Source organism: Mastigoproctus giganteus, chromosome 14 (assembly GCF_048544385.1).
Source record: "Mastigoproctus giganteus isolate SK-2022 chromosome 14, ASM4854438v1, whole genome shotgun sequence".
Classification (NCBI taxonomy): Eukaryota; Metazoa; Arthropoda; class Arachnida; order Uropygi; family Thelyphonidae; genus Mastigoproctus; species Mastigoproctus giganteus.
In genome coordinates, this window is record NC_143588.1 from 120,932,731 (window position 1) to 120,955,009 (window position 22,279).

Genomic DNA, 22,279 nt, shown 5'->3' on the forward strand with positions numbered 1-22,279 from the left:
TACAGTACTCTAGGTGTGGCCTGACCATCGCCTTATACAATGGAATAATCACCTCCTTATCCCTGCTGGAAAAATTCCTGTATATCATTGACAATACTCCATGAGCTACTCTTGCAGCCCGTCTGCACTGCTCAGAGAACTTCATATCTGCCTGCACAACCACCCCCAAGTCCCTTTCATTCTCTACCACTGTCAGTGTAGTACCACAGAGTTGATACGTTGCTCTGGGGTTGCTGTTTCCCATGTGTAGTACTTTACATTTGTCAATGTTAAACTTCATTTGCCACCTCTCAGCCCATCTGCTCAACCTTTCCAGATCCTGTTGCAGCAGCATAGTGTCAGTAGTGTCCTTGACAACCCTGCCAACCTTTGTATCGTCTGCAAACTTGGACATTAAGCCCGATATACCATCATCAATATCATTTATAAATACAGAAAACAATAATGGACCCAACACTGAGCCCTGAGGGACTCCACTAATAACATCAGTCCACGATGAGCAGTGTCCATTGATTACCACTCTCTGTCTTCTCCCCCTCAACCACCCCTTTATCCATAGCAGCAATTTGCCTCCAATGTCACACTGCTCCAATTTGTGTAGCAGTCTTCCATGTGCAACAGTATCAAAAGCCTTTCTAAGATCCAAGTATATAATATCAAAGTTATTCCCTGCATCCAGTTCTTTTGTGACTGCATCATAGTATCCAATCAAGTTGGTCAGGCAAGACTTCCCCTTAACAAAACCATGCTGTGTCTGAGCTATAACTGAAGTCTTGTCTAAATGATCCTGCAGTGCTTCTTTAACCAGTGCCTCCATTAATTTTCCTGGAACAGAAGTTAAGCTCACAGTTCTATAATTACTTGTGTCAGCCTTTGATCCTCATTTGTGAATTGGGGTCACATTTGCACATTTCCAGTCTATGGGTACCTCCCCTGAGTCCAAGGAAGCTCTCATAATTATGGCTAAGGGTTTGCTTACTTCCTTTGCTGCCTCCTTTAATATAACTGGATAGATCCCATCCACCCTAGGTGCCTTTCTTGTGTTTATCTTCAACAGTTTCTCCTCCACTTTACTCCCAGTTATTTCAAGATTCTGTAGCTTACTGCTAGAGTTGAATACACCTCTGGCATTCCCCTCGCTGAATAACTCCTCATGTGTGAATGGAATTTAATAATTATTGAGGATTGAGGAAGCTCAAAGCTGACTGATGGCAATCTTCCTCTTCCTCAGACTGTACACATTAGGAGACATAAATTCAAACTGAGGAAGGATGGTGATGTAGAGGTAGCCAGTTTGAATAAATTCAAGGACAAATTATTGGAGGGTAGCAGCGATGTGGGAGTGTTTTTGTCTTGATTGATGCATTAGAAGCTTGCTTCCTTTATGGCTGAACAAAAATTCCACATTCTTATTTTTAGATGGTGGATTTTTTCTTGCATTATAATTATTAAATTTATTAATAGTACATCTCTTTTATACCTAACATGTCAGGTAAGGAACAGGTATTTCAGTTCACTATTTAAAGATATATAAAGCTTTGGGTATGCTACTAGTTTGATAAGCTCACTTCTTAAAATATTTATTTATAATAATGATCAAAATGCAACTTCTATCAGAGAATAAAACACACTTTGATTTTATGTTTTATAAACATTTGTGAAAGCAGTGGCATATCCGGATATCATCGTAAGGGGGAGGGATGGCAACCAGGCTTTTGAGTTTTTTTTTTTAGAATGCCACCTGCATTCTCTTTCTTTAATTTCAATTCAAATAATAATTTCAATTCAAATAATAATATATCCAGGCCCTCTTGTAAGGAGCATTCTGGATTTAAGTTCTGCACAAGATAATCTCAGGAAAAATCTCCATCATACAATTGCTGTAGCTGCCCTTTTTCCATATACAGTTACAGCACCTACTAGGCAAAAAACAAACATTTCACACAGAAAAGGCAAAATGAGACCGTGTCATGCACAACATAGCCCTGCAATGCTTATGCTCTTTAACAAAAATGCTGACTGAACCTGGAAGGTGCCCAACTTTCTTTTATTTCTCAAAACTTTTTGTCTGTTTACTGAATTCTGCTTGGAGGATGCCAATACTTAACATGGATTTATTTATTATATACACTTTTAATTTTTTTAATCAAAAATTTGAAAATTTAATATGCTGTATTTACACCTGTAAATGAAACAAAAATTTCACTAATTCTGGTGAAAATAAAAAAAAAACATTGTGCGCATAAAAATTAAACATTATACAATTAGTCTCTTCAATCTTCTAGTTTTTAAAACGTGGAATTTAAAAGAAATGAATGAAAAGGGCACTACACATTCGCATATCGGATATAATTGTATTCTGTTTGCAGTCGTGTTAACGGGAAAAAAATCAGTCACTTTCAGATGTATTATTTTATTTTGTCAGTCAGAACTTAAATAAAATAAAGTTACATTTAGAAATTTTAGATGCAAGAAATACGTTCGTTTCGTATTCGCACAACCCTCCATACCAGCCACGGCCTTTTGTACAGAGGGTCGTGGTGTTTTGAGCAGAACGCCCATTTCGATGATACAGACAGTAATTTGAAACGATTAGGTCGCTTACAAGGTAACATTATCGATTTCTGTATTGGCAAAATGATGCACGAAAGGTTGATAAAATCCTTATTTTATGAAACGTAAATATAAAAGGACATAGAACTCTTTAGTGTTGGGGGGGAAGGAGAGTTATACGGTGTATTTCCCCTTGTTTGCTGTAACCCGTAAATCTGAACATAGAATTAGTGGAACACCAATAAATGATTGTAATATGAATTATATTTCTACCCTCCTGCACATTTCACATCCAGTTGCTGCCCCTCTTAAAATTTTAAGAGCTTAACTAATAGCAGGCAACGTTCGTGGCTACCTCGTTGACAGCGAAACTGTGGCCATTTCTCTGTGATATAGAGAAATACGAGATCCCTCTGGTGTTAAAACTGGAAAGTGCTGTAGAGTGAGCTCGTGGTTACGAACTTTGGATCTTGAAAGCAAAAGTTTTTAATGCCGGACATTTGATTTACGAGCTCGTATTTCGATCTAATTTTACCGCAACTTCATAAAAGCAAATTACCTTTTGAAAGTAAAATTGTTAACAATGAAATATTTTTGGCGTGTGTGTACAATATTTTAATCTATATATTGTACAAATGGGGAATTCATCGGATGCGGCGCATCGGGGGACCCCCAATTCGGAGGGTGATTGCTTGCATTTTCCCCTGGCGTCAACGTTCAAAGGGCGCCTGAAAACCTGAAACTTTCATACACATATGAAGAAAATTTTAATGGGGGAGCCAAATTTCAATTGGCCCTGGATGCCAAATTGTGATGGGCACCCAGGCACCACATATATCCAGGGAACTGTCAAAGTCTCAACATAAATAAACGAGGCCCCTTAACCCCATTTACATCCAGGGCCCCCAAGTACCTTTGCACAGTTGTGCATGGAGTTAAAGGTCAAGGAAGAAAAGGTAACTTTTTTTTTTGCGATAATTTCACTGTGGCTGTGGATACATTATTCAAACTCATTAAAGGGGAGAAAAAAGGGTAAACTACAGCATTACAATCCACTGCAGGATGGAAACCTCAACAATTCATATTGAGGGAAATGGACCACAATCTGCCACTCTGGTCCCCACCGGGTTGGCAGATCGACTGTATTTTGCAGTCAGGGGTTTGAACCTGGTCTACTCAGAGCATGTGCTACTGCGCTGCATCTCTAACCACTGGATAGAAGTGTATTATGGCGGTTTATAAACGGTTTTTAATGTGGCTTTGATTATTATTATTATTAGCTACATGGTGCAAGGAAGCCTGAGGCTTATTCTGCACCAGCAAAAAAAAAAAAAAAAATCCCAAGTTACCATGAAAGAGAGTATCAAAAGTAGAACTGGAATCGCCAAGAAAGAAGAATGATGGTATTGAGTTTATGGTCCATTATTGTTGCCAATAGCAAAATTTGATCCATGATGCTTTTTCTGAATTTTTTTTTTTCTTTAATGAAAATAATAGTAATCAAATATAGGCCACTTGATTTTTTTTTTTTTATCTGAGTGTCTTTCAACGTCTAACCATTCGTTCACATACATCATACAAGTGGTTCCATTTTACTTAAAAACTTCTTTTTTTTGTTGTATTTTAATTAAAAACTAATTGTGCAGTGGTTATTTGGGTTAATTTGATAAAATTCTCACCTGGGCTCCAAAATTACTGAATAACTAGACTTTGAGTAAGAGGGAATTCTGCAGCTATTGTAAGTAAATAATTGCATTAGTTATCTCTTAGTTTAATATTATCAAATTAAAACACATTTCCATTTAAATTAAATTTAAATGGAAATGCCTCAGACCAGAGCAGCAGAACAAAATAGTAAGAGTTCTGTGGCTCTGGGGAGAACTGCAAGGGGCAGTTCCCCTACAGCCGACCGGGCTAGCCGGGTGGGTAAAGTGCCTGCCTGGCAACCCAAAGGTCGCGGGTTCGAATCCCGCCTCGGGCTTGGATCAAAGTACTGCAAAAACCTTGGGAGGTGCATTATGGCCACAGAAGCCGATGCGCCAACAACTACCAAAAAAAAAAAAAAAAAAAAAAAGTTCCCCTACAAATTAAGGCCTTAAAATATGTGCTACTTGTTCAGGGATTGTGGCTCATCTGAAATGTTTTTTTTTTTTTTTTTATGAAAACCCCAAGCACGAGAGGTATTAGAACCTATAGTACTTCGTACAGTGCTTGGGTTGGAGGTTGAGAAGATGAAAAAGATATTTGTTGACAGTAGACTTGAACTTCTGTAAATTTTAATTTTCAGGAAATACGTATGAAGGAAGGAAGGTTGTTACAGAAAACGGCAGTTGAATGAATAAACGAGGAAGATGAAAAGTTGGTTCTGTGAGTTTGAAGTTGGACAGTAAATAGACGTTGGCTGATGGCGGTACATGTTCGGACTGTTTTGAAAGAAAGAGTGAGAATTATAGAAGCCAATTCAGAAGAACGGTGCATATGGAAGTATCTGCAGAAAAAGCATGCAGCAGAAACAGTACGTCTATAAGACAGAGTGGAGAGACTGTTAGAGAGCAGTCATTAATTAACCTAACTGCTCTCTTCTGAATGGAATCTAGAAGCCTGAGACAGGTTTTGGGGGCACTGCCCCAGATGTGGGAACAATATTCCATGGTAGGGCAGATTTGCAATTTGTACAGAGTGAACAGCTGTTTGGAAGAAAACTAACGCCGAGAGCAAAAGAGAAAACCAAGTTTTCTCTTTTGCATGAAAAAGGGTTTCCATTTTCATTGCTCCTCGAAGCAATGAAAATGGGACCCCATCAAACTCACACTGCCCACCTCAATGCCAAAGCTTACGCACACTTAAGACAACACAGTGGCAATCTCAAAGACAGAATGCACTGGTCCCACAGGAGGTAGTTATTATCGGTGATTCTACTGTCAGGGAAATAAGAAGTGTGGTAATAAAGATCCCAGACTTGTACTGTTGCGGTAATGTTCAATTAGTTTGAAAATTACAGAAGTGGCATGTTGTGGTTCATACTTCCTCTAAGAGTGGTGGTATAGTGATTGTCCAGTAGGGTGACACGTTGCAAGTAATGAGTTTCATTAGTAGCATTAAAGTTCCATGTCATGATTTTGAAAGTGAGCAATTAATGAATATCAAATTTTGCTTTCAGCTGGGAAAATCTGCAACAGAAACGTGTGAAATGTTAAAAACTCTTTATGGCGATGAAACATTAAGTTGTATGTGTTTTAATGGTATAAGCGGTTCAGAGATGAACATATTTGCAATGATCGAAGAAGTGGGGGTCTCTGTTAACCTCTTGAAATGGAAACAGTGGAAAAGTTCAGGAAATTATGGCAAGAAATCATTGTTCGACCCAATGACAGCTGACGAGTTGGATATTGATAAGTAGAAGATTTGTTAAATTCTGCATGAAGTTTTAGGGAAAAGGAAGGTTTGTGCAAAATCTGTGGTACCTAACCTCACAGAGGAGCAGAAGCAACAAAGAGTGTCATCATGCAAAAACTTCAACCAGATTTTTGTCAAGACAATCCTAATTTCCTTGACTGTATTGTCACTGGAGATGAGTATTGGGTTTCAGTACCACCCAGAAATGACACATCAGAGCATGCAGTGGACTTCAAAGTCATCACCAAGACCCAAAAAGTTAAGTTTAAGGTTAAAAGTATGTTAAGAAATCTATGATTAAGACAATGCTGATAATATTTTTTGACAAACAGGTATAATTCACAAGGAATTTATGCCTGAAGGGGGGAGTGTCAATGCATTCTAATAAATACAGCCTCTGTAGTCAAGTGATCAGAAGCAGGAGTGCAGCAGTACACGCTCTTTAAGTAGATCAGGGTTCAAGCCCCTGACTGCTAATACGGCCAATCTGCCAACCTACACTGGACCTGCATGGCAGATTATGGTCCATTTCCCTCAGCATGAATTGCCGAAGAGGCTTCCATCCTGCAGTGGGTTGATAATGGCTGCAGTTTGCTTTTTTTTTTTTTTCTACATAATAAATTTAAATTTTCTGTTTATACTCCGGGACGACCAAACGGTCAGAGGAGTTCACAAGATAGACAGAACACAAGAAACAGCACATATTTAGCTGTCATGGGCTTGACCTCCAGTCACTCATGTCATGTGTATTTATGCACCCGTGTGCCTGTCTGACCACTCAGCTATGGCAACCATACAGGTGTGTTTCAAAGATTATTGAAGCACATTTCCAAGGTGAGGCTGGAATTTTGAGAGAAAGGCAGCTGGTTCTTGTATGACAATGTGCCACCCATTCTGCACTTGTGAAAACATTTCTGACAAACCATGGCATCGGGCATAATACTGATCAACCATCCAGACTCCTTTCTCTTTCCACCTTTCATCATTCAGGATGAAATCTCTTTCAGCGTTTTGAGGACATAAAGAAAAACTTAACTGTTCAACTGAACATTTTACAATTAAAAACATATAAATTCAATTTGTATACATTTAAAAATATATACATATATACACAACTGTTTATGATTCAAAACCATTTAAAACCAAAGTAATGCAAATAGGATTTCAAGCAGGCATTTGACTCTGTAAACAGAGAAAATTTAATGAAGCAACTACAAAAAATCCCACTTGATCATGAAAGAATCATGTTTGCAAACAATTTCTACAAAAACACAAGAGCAATAGTAAAATTCAACAACCTCAAAACAGAGAAATTTGAAATAGAGAAAGGAGTCAAGCAAGGATAGTATATAATATTATCAATTAATCAGTAAAATTTATTAATCTTGTTAAACTTCATTGTCAATTAAATTGTGCTTTTTTAACTAAATACATATAACGACTTAGATTTTACAAACGTAACATTATTAATTAATACATAACGAAACTCAGAGATAATACTCGATACTGAAAAAATATATATAGATATATAGTGTTATAACTGCATTGGGATATAAGTTTTGTTTTGTACTGAAATTGAAATTGAATCGAAATCATGACTCAGACCAGAGCAGCAAAGCTAGGTTTTTCTTAGCATATTTTGCCAAGGATTTCTCGTAATCTGCCTTTGCCTGCCTAACTTCCTTTCTGACCTGATTACAGACTAGCTTATATCTGCCATAGACTTCTGAATCGCTTGATAATTTATATGCATCCCATGCATTTTTCTTCTCTGTTACAAGTCTCATTAGTTAATTTGATAACCATTTAGGCCTAAACCTTGAACAATATTTCTTAATAGGTATGAAACTTTTAGTAGCATCCACGATTAATTCCTTGAATGCTTCCCACTTAGAATTTACTGTTGGTAACATCGTCAGTTGATCCCACTGTACAGAATTGTTGAGTAGGTTAGTACAGTGCAGTCTCTCAGATTGCAAGACATTTACATTTTCCACCATGTTGCATTTGCCACATTTCATTTGCGATGTTGCATTTTAAAAGAATTGAATTGCTGAAAGTGAAACTCAGCTAAAACTAAGTGAATTAACAAATATACATTTGAGGTAAGGGAGCAGATCATTACCATGAGTTATAGAAAAGAGGAAGGGCCAATCCAGTGAGGCTATTTTTCCTAAGGCTCCTACTGCCTCCTGACACATCTGGAACCAAATAATTCCGAAGACAGAGATGACAGATGTTTTGAAACTGACAGTATTTGGGTAGTGATCATGATTCTGCTACAGCCAGATAATGCTGGAAAAGTATTTTCCCCATTTATTCTGATGATGTGTATGCAAACCATTCAAACGGTTACAATAAAATCAAACTTCTTATATCTTTGATGGTGAAAAAAAAAATTCAATCAAAAGATCCTTACCATTTGATAGATAAATTATTTTGTAAACCTTTACTTTCAAGAACATGGTTTGTAATAATAATAGTATTTTTTTTTTTTTTTTTTTTGTGCCTGGAGTAACACAAACTGTGTTTAAATCTCACATGAATCTCACTTCTCTATAAACATGCCAGGCATGTTTATAGAGAAGTGACTGTCTTAGGTTGGTCGACTACAGTGGAAAAAAACTAGAATCATCTTAACAAAACTGAAAATGTTGTTTACCAGACAATAAGACACCAATAGCTTTAATGAAATAGGATATTTGGGATAAAATAATAAAGTATTATACAATATTAGGAAGAAATATATTTCTAAATTAATTCCACCTCTTCTAACCAAAATTCCATTAATTGGGTTGGTGATGTCACTCAATAAAAAAAATGAATAGGCAATATTAAAAGTAAACAGAAATTGTGTTATATACAAACACTATTATTAGTATTAGTATTAGTAATGGCTGCATGGTGCAAGAAAGCCTATGGCTTATGCTGCACCAGCCAAAAAAAAAAAAAAAAAAACGAATAAAACAATGATAAAAAATAAATAAAAAATAAATAATAATAATTAATAAAAAAATAATAATAAATAAATAAAAAAAAGGAAATTAAACCTATCATCCTATGCGCTTCCCTTACCCGAAAGTACTATCCAGATGACCTTTGAATTTCCCCAAACTGTCGGCCTCTACCACCCATGAAGGCCACTTATTCCAGTAATTTATAACTCGCTGGCTAAAATAAAACTTCCTGCAGTCCAATCTAAACATTTCTCCCCATAACTTGAATTTATGTCCCCTAGTTCTAGCATCATTTATAATCTTGAAAATTTCGTCCTCATTCATTTTACTGATGCCTCTCAGAGCCTTAAACACCTCAATCAAATCTCCTCTAAGGTGTCTAGTTTCCAAACTCTGCAACCCACATATTCGAAGTCTTTCTTCATAAGGACGCCCTTTTGCCGATCTCACCAGGCGAGTTACCCTTCTTTGCACCCTTTCAAGAAGCTCGATGTCTTTCTTTAGGTGCGGTCTCCATACTTGAACACAGTATTCCAAGTGTGGTCTAACATAAGCCTTATATAATGGGATTATCACGTCCCTATCTCTACTTGCAAAAGTTTGATAGATCATCGATAGGACACTATGGGCCTTCCTTGCAACCTGTTTACAATGCTCAGAGAATTTCATGTCTGACCGTATCGTAACACCCAAGTCCCTTTCCTCCAGTACTGGGTTTAGTTGAACTCCACCAAATGAATAAGTTTTTTTGGGATTACTGTTTCCCAGGTGTAATACCTTACACTTTGTTGGATTAAAGCATAGCTGCCATTTTTCTGACCATTCCTGAAGTCTATCTAGGTCTCTCTGAAGAAGCTCAGCTTGACAGTGATCATTAACTACTCTACCAATTTTAACATCATCTGCAAATTTTGACATCACGCCCTCTATCCCTTCATCAATGTCGTTTATGAAAATTAAAAACAACAGTGGCCCTAATACTGATCCTTGGGGAACCCCACTTCTTACATCAACCCAATCTGAGGAATAGCCATTTATCACAACCCTCTGCCTCCTGCCCTGAAGCCATCCTTCTATCCATCTAAGGATTTTCCCAGTGATTCCAACCTGTTCCAGCTTATAAAGCAACCGCTCATGTGGGACTGAGTCAAAAGCTTTGCTGAAATCTAAATAAACAATATCGAAATTATTCTCTAAATCCAGCTCGTGAGTGACCCTTTCGAAATAGCGAACCAGATTTGTTAAACATGATTTTCCCTTTACAAAACCATGCTGAGTATCCTTGAGAATTTCAGTTCGATCCAAATGATCCTGAATTCCACCCTTGATCATTGCCTCCATGATTTTCCCTACTATTGAAGTCAGACCGACAGGTCTATAATTTCCAACTTCACTTTTAGAGCCACCCTTATGTATGGGAGATACATTTGCACTTTTCCAATCCAAGGGAATCTCTCCAGAGTCTAGTGATGCTCGCATAATTAGCTTCAACGGTTCAATGCACTCGCTTGCCGCCTCCCTTAAGATTATAGGGTATATTCCATCAACTCCAGGAGCCTTACTGGTCTGTAGGTTCGAAAGTTTTTTCATTAAATAATCTTGCGAAATTTCAATATCATTAATTACATATATTTTAACTTCGCTCCCACAGTTTCCCATTGCCACAAAAGGCTTTTCGTTTGTAAATATCGATGCAAAATAACTGTTGAGTTCATCTGCAACGGCAGCTGGTGTATTTATTACTATCCCCTTTCCCTTACATAAAGGTCCGATCTAGTTTGTCCTGCTCTTCTTGGCATTTATATATGTGAAGAATTCTTTATCCCTCCTCTTTGCTCTGTTTGCTAGTGATTTCTCATAAACTGCCTTTGCCTGTCAAACATTTTCTGTGGCTCTATTACACATCACCTTGTAGCTGTTATAGGCTTCAGTACTTTTTATTGCTCTGTAACCTTTCCATGCTACCTTTTTCTGCTCAAGTAATGTGGCAACTTCACTAGCCCAGTAGTTTTCGACCATTTTTTTTTAATGATGGCACCCTTAAGTAATTTATTTTATTTTGTGGCCACCCTACTCAATTTTCTGGCTAATCCGATTCTGTGTGTGTGTGTGTGTGTGTGTGTGTGTGTGTGTGTATATTATATATCAACCCTAGGGGGCTCATATCTGGTGAGTATGGGCTTGGCACACCCTTGGCACACACATGAACTCCTGAGCTGGATATCATCATTCTTCTCTTTCTTGGTAATTCCCTTCTACTTCTCTCTCTCTATCTCTCTGGGTAACTCAGGAGCCCCCCCCCAACTGGTGCAGCAAAAGCCTCAGGCTTCCTTGCACCATATAGCTAATAATAATAATAATATTAATAATACAATACAATACAATTTTATTTATCAAGAGAATTCGTTTACAATAAATGAACTTGTTAAGAAAAGTAAATTTCTTGACAACAAGTTGTAATTCTTCCTTTACAACAGTTTTGTACAAATTTGTTATAATAATAATAATAATAGATGTGCAGAAGTTTGCTTTCCGCCAATGAGTGGTTGATTGTTGTGATTCTAGTTTTGGAAGTGGATAGTTTGAATTTCAAGAAAGAACTAGACAAATTCTTTGAGGGTATGGATGGGTGAAGTCTGTGGGTTTTTTTTTTTTTTTTTTTGTTGATCTCCCATTTTATATCATGTTCAGCAAACTGATATGATCTATTCGATGCCGGCCGGTCCCATATCTGACACATGATAAAGTGGTGGTTACTCATCCATCATTCTCTTACCTGCCAATCCATAACCTTTGCAACAATTGACTGTGTAGCTAATGTTACATCAATAAAAAATTCCCCCAGTATCGTAAAATATATGGCTAATTGCCCTAACTCATTTATGACATATAGTCTATTACTCTCTATTGTACTGTCAAGTAAATCTCCTCATATGTCAGTTTCTGGAATGCCCCACATAAGATTTTGCATTTGTATCTATCACTATAATTACTCGCTGACCCAAGAATGCAACAGGCTTGATCTATATACTGTAAATAGGGCTCGACTTCTTCACTAAATTGACAGTATACTTATTAAATAAATTTTTCCCAATTACTCTTGTTATTTCTACACTACACCATATGTGTAGTGTATAATTCTATAATTTGTGTCACTGCCAAATCTCAATTTTTAACTACAGTGGCAGTACATTGGGTCTGGCCTGAACACTATATTTTGAAGGGAATCCTTTAATGAAGTCCTTACTTACATATGGCTGCTGCGTAATATGGGATATATAAATACATACAGAAAGGACAGCAGGATGGGAGGGTATGCTCTTGTTTAAGGTGCATATTAAATGTGAGATGGTACATCCAGTTGGCCAATGCAATGTTAAGTCAGATTGGTGTGACAAAACTAAGTTAGGAAACTAAGTTAGTTTATTGCTGGGAAAAACTAAGTTAGGAGTGTAGTATAGGCCTAATGACTGTGATGAGTATAACAAACAACTCTACATATTGAAATAGTGGGCCATTAAATCAGAATGTCTTATAATGGAGAATTTAAATTTGTGGATATTAGCATTAGCATTAGTAGAGGCATTTGATGCAAGAAAGCAAGCTTATGCAGCATCAGCCAAAAAAAAAAAAAAAAAAAAAAACCCACTTCCACTTCACCCCTCTGTTCGTTCAAAATACCTCTCCAACTGAGCCTTAAACTTATTTAGGCTATCAACCTCCACCATAAGGGATGGCAGTCTGTTCCACCAACCAACCACCCGCTGGCTAAAGGCAAATTTCCGCACGTCTATCCTACATCTGTCTTTCCTCAATTTGAATTTATGCCCTCTCAGGTGATTTTTCTGAGCTAGAGGAAGAATCCCATCAGCATTGAGCATGCTTAAACCATTCAAGGCTTTATACACCTCTATCAGATCACCTCGCTGGTGCCTAGTCTCCAGACACTGTAATTTGCAAAACTTAAGCCTTTCTTCGTAAGAGCACCCCTTTGTTCCATTCACTAATCTTGTTGCCCTTCTCTGTACTCGTTCCAGCAGCTCTACATCCTTCTTGAAATGAGGCCTCCAGACCTGTATACAGTACTCTAGGTGTGGCCTGACCATTGCCTTATACAATGAAATAATCACCTCCTTATCCCTGCTGGAAAAATTCCTGTATATCATTGACAATACTCCATGAGCTACTCTTGCAGCCCGTCTGCACTGCTCAGAGAACTTCATATCTGCCTGCACAATCACCCCCAAGTCCCTTTTATTCTCTACCACTGTCAGTGTAGTACCACAGAGTTGATACGTTGCTCTGGGGTTGCTTTTTCCCATGTGTAGTACTTTACATTTGTCAATGTTAAACTTCATTTGCCACCTCTCAGCCCATCTGCTCAACCTTTCCAGATCCTGTTGCAGCAGCATAGTGTCAGTAGTGTCCTTGACAACCCTGCCAACCTTTGTATCATCTGCAAACTTGGACATTAAGCTTGATATACCATCATCAATATCATTTATAAATACAGAAAACAATAATGGACCCAACACTGAGCCCTGAGGGACCCACTAATAACATTAGTCCACGATGAGCAGTGTCCATTGATTACCACTCTCTGTCTTCTCCCCCTCAACCACCCCTTTATCCATAGCAGCAATTTGCCTCCAATGTCACACTGCTCCAATTTGTGTAGCAGTCTTCCATGTGCAACAGTATCAAAAGCCTTTCTAAGATCCAAGTATATAATATCAAAGTTATTCCCTGCATCCAGTTCTTTTGTGACTGCATCATAGTATCCAATCAAGTTGGTCAGGCAAGACTTCCCCTTAACAAAACCATGCTGTGTCTGAGCTATAACTGAAGTCTTGTCTAAATGATCCTGCAGTGCTTCTTTAACCAGTGCCTCCATTAATTTTCCTGGAACAGAAGTTAAGCTCAAAGGTCTATAATTACTTGTGTCAGCCTTTGATCCTCCTTTGTGAATTGGGGTCACATTTGCACATTTCCAGTCTATGGGTACCTCCCCTGAGTCCAAGGAAGCTCTCATAATTATGGCTAAGGGTTTGCTTACTTCCTTTGCTGCCTCCTTTAATATAACTGGATAGATCCCATCCACCCCGGGTGCCTTTCTTGTGTTTATCTTCAACAGTTTCTCCTCCACTTTACTCCCAGTTATTTCAAGATTCTGTAGCTTACTGCTAGAGTTGAATACACCTCTGGCATTCCCCTTGCTGAATAACTCCTCATGTGTGAATGTCGATGCAAAATATTCATTTAGTTTGTTAGCTACCTGAGCAGGATCATCAACAGTTGACCCATCAATATCAAGTGGACCAATCTGATTCATCCCCTTCCTTCTAGAGTTTACATAAGTAAAGAACTCTTTGCTGTTTTTCTTTGCATCCCTTTCCAAGGATTTCTCGTAATCTGCCTTCGCCTGCCTAACCTCCTTTGTAACTTGGTTGCATATCAACTTGTATCTATCATAGGCTTCTGTGTCATGTGTTAATTTGTAAGTATCCCATGCATTTTTCTTCTCTGCCATATGCCTCATTAGTTCATCTGACATCCATTTTGGCCTAAACCTTGAACAATATTTCTTAGTTGGTATGTAAAGCCTAGTAGCTTCCAAGATAAGTTCTTTTTGAATGCTTCCCATTTTGAATTTGCTGTTGGTAACATCATCAGTTGGTCCCACTGTATAGAATTTAAATACTGTCTCAGTCCATCGTAGTCGCCTTTACGGAAACAATAACCCTTCCCTTTACCCCTAATGGTAGTTACCTCTTTCAGTAAATCCCACTTCAGCACACTGTGATCACTGCCACCTAGTGATTCATTTATCTGCAGATTCTGAATGCATGAAGAATCACTGCTGATAATCAAATCAAGAGTATTACTCCCTCTAGTTGCCTCCCGAACATGCTGATGTAGAAAACAATCATCCAATAAATCCACAAAAGCCCTGCTAGTGTGTGAGTAACCAGCCCCCAAATTCCAGTCAATATCTGGGAAATTAAAATCTCCCATTATAAGACTCTCTGATTTACTGGCCCACTCTATTTCCCTGTACAGTTCCTTATTATACTCATCAGAGTCATTAGGCCTATAGCACACTCCTACTCTCAATTTTGATCTCCCAATGCTTATGTCACACCAAACTGACTCAACACTGCACTGTCCAGCGATGTCGACTGGCTTCACTTCCTTGGTTTTTATGTGTTTCTTAACTAATAGCATAACCCCTCCCCCCCTTCCACTGTCTATCCTTTCTGTAGACGTTGTACTCCCCAAATTGCATTTCTGCATCCCTTATATCTGTGTGACACCACGTCTCTGATATCCCAACAATATCTGCCTTTGATGTTTTGAGCAATACCTCAAATTCATCAAATTTATTTACTAAACTCCTAGCATTGGTGTACACGCAAGTATACCTGCACCTGTTTCTATTCTTAGCTACCCTAACAGGATTATTCTATTCTTAGCTACCCTAATATTGACTGGAGCTTGTGGGTTGGTGGCTTGCACAATAGTGGGATTTTGTATAATTATTGATAACCGTTTGCTACATCAAAATGTTAGCCAATTAGAGAAAGAAATACTCTTGATCTGAATGAGCAGCAATTCTTCATGCATTGAGAATCTGCAGATAAAAGACTGATCGCTGGGCACAGTCTGCTGATATGGTATTTAGTTAAAGATATAATTACTGTTAGGGGTAACAAAAGTGCCTTTTCTTTTATAAAAGTGACAGTAGTTGTCTCAGATAGTTTTTAAATTCTATACTGTGGGACAACTGATGATGTTACCAGCACAAATTATAATTGAAGCATTTAGGGATGTTATCATAGAAGCTACCAGGCTTTTCATACCAACTAAGAAATACTGTTCAAGGCTTAGACCTAAATGGATGTCAAATGAAATAATGAGACTTATGGAAAAGAAGAAAAATGTGTGGGATGCATACAAGTTTATTAAGTGATACAGAAGCACATGGTAGATATATAAACTAGTCTGCAATCAAGTCACAAAGGAGATTAGGCAAGCTAAGGCAGATTATTAGAAGTCTTTGCCACAAGATGCAAAGAAAAACAGCAAAGACTTCTTTGATAAAGCAGCTTGATCATCTTGATATCAATGGTTTAACTGCTGACGAACCTGCTCAAGTTGCTGACAAAATGAATATGTATTTTGCTCTACATTCACACATGAGGAGTTCTTTAGTTAAGGGGATGCCAAAAGTTTTTCAAACTTTAAGAAGGAGCTAATGATTTTGTGATAACTGAAATGAAACCGGAGGAGGAACTGTTGAAGCTAAATATATAAACAAGGACTGGGAATTATCCAATTATATTAAGGGAAACAGCAAAGTAGGCATACAAACCCTCAGTCACAATTATGATTTGGATTCTGGGGAGGTCCCTGTGGACTGGAGATATGTGAAATTATATCCAATTCACAAAGGGTAACGTGAGTAATTACAGAACTGTTAGCTTAACTTCTGTTCCAGGGAATATAATAGTCACTAGTTAAAGAAGTAATGCAGTACCATCCTGACAGGACCATAGTTATACTGCAGTTCACAGCATAGATTTGTTAATGGGCAAACCAATTTGATTGGATACTATAATGCAGTAACAAAGGAGCTGGATTCAAAAAATCATATACTTGGATTTCAGGAAAGCTTTTGATACTGTTGCACATAAGACTGCTATACAATTGGGAGCTGTGTGGCATTAACGGCAAATTACTCCTGTGGTTTAAGTAATGGTTCAGTGGGAATAGAAGAGAGTTGTTATTAATGGACATTGCTTTTCATGTATTAATGTTTTTGGTAGTGTCCCCAAGGGTTCAGTTCTGCGCCCATTTTATTTTCCATATTTATTAATGAAACTTATGAAGACTTAATATCTAAATCTGTAGATGACACAAAGGTTGGCAGGGTGGTTAATGACAATAGTCAAGGTATGGCACTGCAATAAGATCTAGAAAAATTACTGCAAGGTACTGCATGTGGGTAGCAAAAATCCCAGATTAAATTACCAATTGTGTGGTATTACACTCAGGGTAGTACAAAATTAAAAGAGACTGGGTGTGGGAGGGTAATTTTGCAGTGATATGAAGTTATTATTAGCTATATGGTGCAAGGAAGCCTGAGGCTTATGCTGCACTAGCCAAAAAAAAAACTCCCCAGTTACCCTGAGAGAGAGAGAGAGAGAGAAGTAAAAGGGAATCACCAAGAAAGAGAAGAATGATGATATCCAGCTCGGGACACCCTGGGTGTGCCAATTTCATACTCACCAGATGTGAGCCCCTGGGTTAACAGTGTAGACAGGATGTCAGGGACAGTTCATGGGGTCAGTCACATACAGGAGTTTCCAGAAGGGATAAGGAGGTGATTATCCCATTGTACAAAGCATTGGTTATGCTACATCTCGAGTACAATACTTCATACCCATGTGGAGGCCTCATTTTCAGAAGGATGTGGATCTGTCGAAATGGGTGCAGAGAAGAGCATCAAGATTAATGAGAGAAACAAAAGATCCCCTTACCAGGAAAGGCTTCAGTTCTGCAAACTATAGTGCCTGCAGACCAGGCACCTGCAAGGAGATCTTATTGCGATATTATTATTATTATTAGCTACATGATGCAAGGAAGCCTCCGGCTTATGCGCACCAGTCTAAAAAAAAAAAAAAATCCCTGAGATACCCTGAGAGAGAGAGAGAGAGAGAGAGAGAGAGTCAAAAGTAAAGGGAATCACCAAGAAAGAGAAGAATGATGATATCCAGCTCAGGACTGTAGGTGTGCCAAGCCCATATTCACCAGATGTGAGCTCCTGTGTTTGAAAGCTTTGCATGGATTGAGAAAGCTCAATGCAGATGGTATTCTTGTGCAGACTACACACATTAGAGGGCATAAATTCAGATTGAGGAATTTCAGGGTGTGAATTCACCTTCAGCCGGTGGGTGTTAATCATTGGAACAAACTTCCATCTGTTATTGTGGAAGTGTATTCAGTTTGAATAAATTTAAGGAAGAATTAGGCAGACTGTTAGACAGGTAATGTGGGATTTTTTTTTTTTTTTTTATCTGTAAAAGCTTTCTTTATTGCATCTTTTGCCACTACTAATTATAATAATTTTATGCATTTCGAATGTCAGAGTATTGAATTATAATTATCTTCAAATGAACATAAATGATAATTTAATTCCTTCTGAACAACACAGTGTAAGTTGTTACTTACTATTAATGCTTAATCTAGTGCCTGTGAAATGCTTTGTAATAGTTACATCAAAAGTTAATTTTTTTAAAATTACTGTTAATAAACAAAAGGGAAAGGAGCTTCTCTTTTTTGTCTTCAATCTGCTTTTATGTAATCTAGCTGTAAAATTATTTTGTCAGGAAATTGCACCTAGCAGTGATCACAGTCTGCTGAAAGCAGTTCATGACTGTGTGTGTATTTGTGTGTGTGTTTTTAGATATTTAGAGTCTACAGTTTAATTTTTTTTATGTATATATTACAGAGAGGAAGAATTTTAAGGGATCACGAATCCAAGAACGACCTGCCAAGATATACTCATAAAAGATGTTATAGTTCATTAAAATGTCTCAGGGCATGTTACTGCAAGTAAAATTAGCTTTTTCCTTGCTTATTTATATTTATATATTGATTCAGTTCTGGAAGACATGCATCAAGATTTCTCTGAAAACAAAGCTTAAGGGACAAGTTTTTATATTTGTGTAAATGAACAAGTTTCTTAAAGAACTATTACGTGTGCTTTTACTCATTTTGCATTCTTATAAAAGATGTATATAATGGATAAATCTAATAATGATAATGCAATTTCATTTACAGAAACAGCATATCATCCTATAAAAAGTGAAAACCTTTCTTCTGAAAACTGTGGTAATACACCCTTCATAGTCATTCCACCCGACACTGAGTCAGTGCCTGAAAATTGCTCAAAACTTGAAACTGCCATGGAATCTTTCAAATGTAGATATTGTGGCAAGATGTTTTCAGAATGGTCACAACTTAAAATGCACAAAGTGACTCATCGTAATGAACCTTTGATTTGTGAAATATGCCAGAGGTCTTTTTCACAATTATCTAGTCTTGAGAGACACAGAGGAATTCACACTAATGAGAAAACATTTATATGCAAAATATGTGAAAAAAGATTTTCACAGTTAAGATATCTAACAAAACATATGAGGATTCACACTGATGAAAAAGACTATATCTGTGAAGTATGTGGTAAAGCATTTAAGGAGATATCTGATCTTAAAAGGCACATAAAAACTCACAGCACTGAGAAACCTTTTCTGTGCAAAGTATGCAACAGAGCATTTTCACAATTAAGATACCTCAATAGTCATATAAGACTTCATCACAATACTTGTAAAGTAGGCAGCAAGGTACATTCAAAGTCAGCTCCTCATGCGTCTTTCAGTTGTCCAACTAGTGATAAAGCTTTTATTTGTGAAGTGTGTGGTCGAGCATTTTTATATCCCTCAACTCTTAAATATCACATCAGAATGCACGAGCGACCGTGTCAGTGCACAATATGCGGAAAGGGGTTTTCACAATCTGCAAGTCTCAAGTGTCATATGAGAATTCACACTAATGAAAAACCTTTTATTTGTGAAATATGTGGCAAGGCATTTACTTCCTCAACAGGTCTTAATAATCACATAAGAATTCACACCAATGAAAAACCTTATATTTGTGAAATTTGTTGTAAATCATTTACAGAATCAGGTCACCTTAAAAGACATGTAAGAGTTCATACTAATGAGAAACCTTTTATCTGTGAAATATGTGGTAAAACATTTACACAGTTAGGAAATCTTAAAATGCACCTAAGAACTCATGCCAGAGAAAAGCATCTTACATGAAATATACTTGCCAAAGCACTTTGAAAACCAGATGTCAAAATGCATATGAAAATCCATATCAGGTATATAATTCTACACATGGCAGTTGAGTTTCACTTTCCGAAGCAGCATGTTTGTCAGAATCATTCAAATTCTTTCACTAATATGTTTAATGATAATCAAACTTGAAGTATATCTTTCATTGCATTTTGCTTTCTTTGGTATTCCATAAGAATTGCTTTCCATAAGAATCTGTTTCAAATAAATATGTTTAGAAGTCTGTTCCTGCTGTGAAAATATAAATTAGTGCAGATGTTCTCAAACTTTGTGAGCCCCACCCAAAAAAGTAAACCTAATGATTTCATTAGGAGTAGTATAGAAAGTGTGGTTCTGGGACAGCGTACATTTTTACAAATGTCAAAAAAAAAATCACCTCTCTTTTAAAACACCCCTTTTTAAAATTATTAATTTTCCTAAATAAAATTACAAAAATTTTTAAAATTATTTATATTTTTTAAGAAAATAATGTAGATTTAAGCAAAAAATGACTAAAAAAGTCTTATAATAAATTTATTTCTTTTTAATATTTTCTGCTTCAAAACCAATTATGAGCTTTATTTTTTCCTGCTTTTTCCATACCTTTTATAAATTAGTTTCAGTTTTATTTTATTGTAATCTTCAGTATTTTTGTGTTATTTTTTAGTTGATTCTGTCTGGTAAAAATGCTTTAAATTCATTTATGTGAACAATTACATATCTCCTTTTCAGTTTTTATTATTTCAAATTTTTTAATTGGGATAAGGTTATGATCTAAGTCTTGTAATTTTTTGAATGGATCGGAACTGCCCAATGTTTTGCAGTAGTTTTATTAGTTCCATTTATAAAAACACTATTTTTTCAAATAACTTTTCAATTATTTGAAAAAATTGTGGCTTTATAAATGGAAATAAATTCTGTGGGAAATGCGACCAAGAAAAAAATCAAAGTGAATTTTACATATCTTACCCATATTGTAGAGATTGCAATAAAGCATCTTAAAAATAATATTATAAATCTAAAACATCACTCAAAAACAAAGAAGTTATTTAATGTGAAAGTGAAGTGTAAAAAAATGATTTGGAGAAACACAGAAATCCATATTTACATGTAAGAAGTGTTATGTAAATTAAAGAGAAAAGATATGTAAAAAAGAAAAACTATTTCACAATTTCAAAAATATTCAAGAGTTGAAAGATATCATATGATATGTTTTTTTTTATGTGAACCCCAAACACGAGAGGTATTAGAACCTATAGTACTTAGTACCATGCTTGGGTTGGAGGTTGAGAAGACAAAAGAAGATTTGTTGACATTGGACTTGAACTTCTGTAGATTGTAATTTTCAGGAAATACATATGAAGGAAGGTTGTTCCAAAAAAACGGCAGGTGAATGAAAAAATGAGGAAGATGAAATGTTGGTTCTGTGGGTTTGAATTTGGACAGTAAATGGATTTTGGCTGGTGGCAGCACGTGTTCGGACTGTTTTGAAAGAGAGAGCGGGAATTATAGAAGCCAATTCAGAAGAACAGTGCCCATGGAAGTATCTGTAGAAGAGGCATGCAGCAGAAACAGTACGTCTATGAGAAAGCGAGTGGAGAGACTCTGTTAGAGATGAATCATTAATTAACCTAACTTCCCTCTTCTGAATGGAATCAAGAAGCCTGAGAGAGGTTTTTGGGGGCACCACCCCAGATGTGGGAACAATATTCCATGGCAGGGCGGATTTGTGATTTATACAGAGTGAGCAGCTGTTTGGAAGAAAAGTAACGCTGAGAGCGAAAGAGAAAATCAAGTTTTTTAGATGCAGAGGAAGCAATATTTGTAATGTGCTTGTGCCAAGGGAGATTAGAAGTCAGGGTAATCCCCAAAAGAGATAAATCATTTTGCTTGAAATCGGAGTGTCACTAAAGATAAGCATAGGAGCAGAAGAATCCTTTTTGCGAGATATAAGACAAGACTGAGTTTTAGAAGGGTTCAAATCAACTAAGTTGTCTTTGCCCCACTGGAGAATTACCTGAAGATCGGCATTTAAGGAATTGGTAGCAGATTTTCGAGAAGTTGAAGCTGATTGAGCAGGACAAGGTTTCTCAAAATGGAAAGTGGAATGCAGTGTGCTATCATCGGCAAAACTATGGATAGGATTTCCAGTCAATGGAAGAACATCATTAATATACAAGAGGAAAAGAGTGGGGGAAAGAACTGAACCTTGGGGGACACTGGCATTAGTGGAGAAGTTAGAAGACAGAGAGCTATCTACCATAACCCTCAGTGAGCGATCAGAGAGAAAACTGGATAACCAATTACTAAAAACAGTTGGCAAACCATAAGATGGAAGCTTGTTTAGAAGACCTTTATGCCAAACACAATCAAAAGCCTTTGAAATGTCAAGAGCAACTACTTGTGTTTCACTGAACCTTTCCATTGAATTAGTCCATAAATGGATAACATAAGCCAGAATATCACCAGAGG

The 22,279-nt window shown here is 37.0% G+C and overlaps 1 long non-coding RNA gene across 1 annotated transcript in view; it reads left to right on the forward strand.

The window, feature by feature from the left end:
• The first annotated feature begins 2,518 nt into the window (after window positions 1-2,518).
• Window positions 2,519-22,279, forward strand: part of LOC150075693 (uncharacterized) — a 73,216-nt gene continuing 53,455 nt past the window's right edge. The window contains exons 1-2 of the long non-coding RNA XR_016547888.1: window positions 2,519-2,608; window positions 18,418-18,517. This is a non-coding gene — a long non-coding RNA (uncharacterized LOC150075693). The remainder of the gene's footprint in view (window positions 2,609-18,417; window positions 18,518-22,279) is intronic.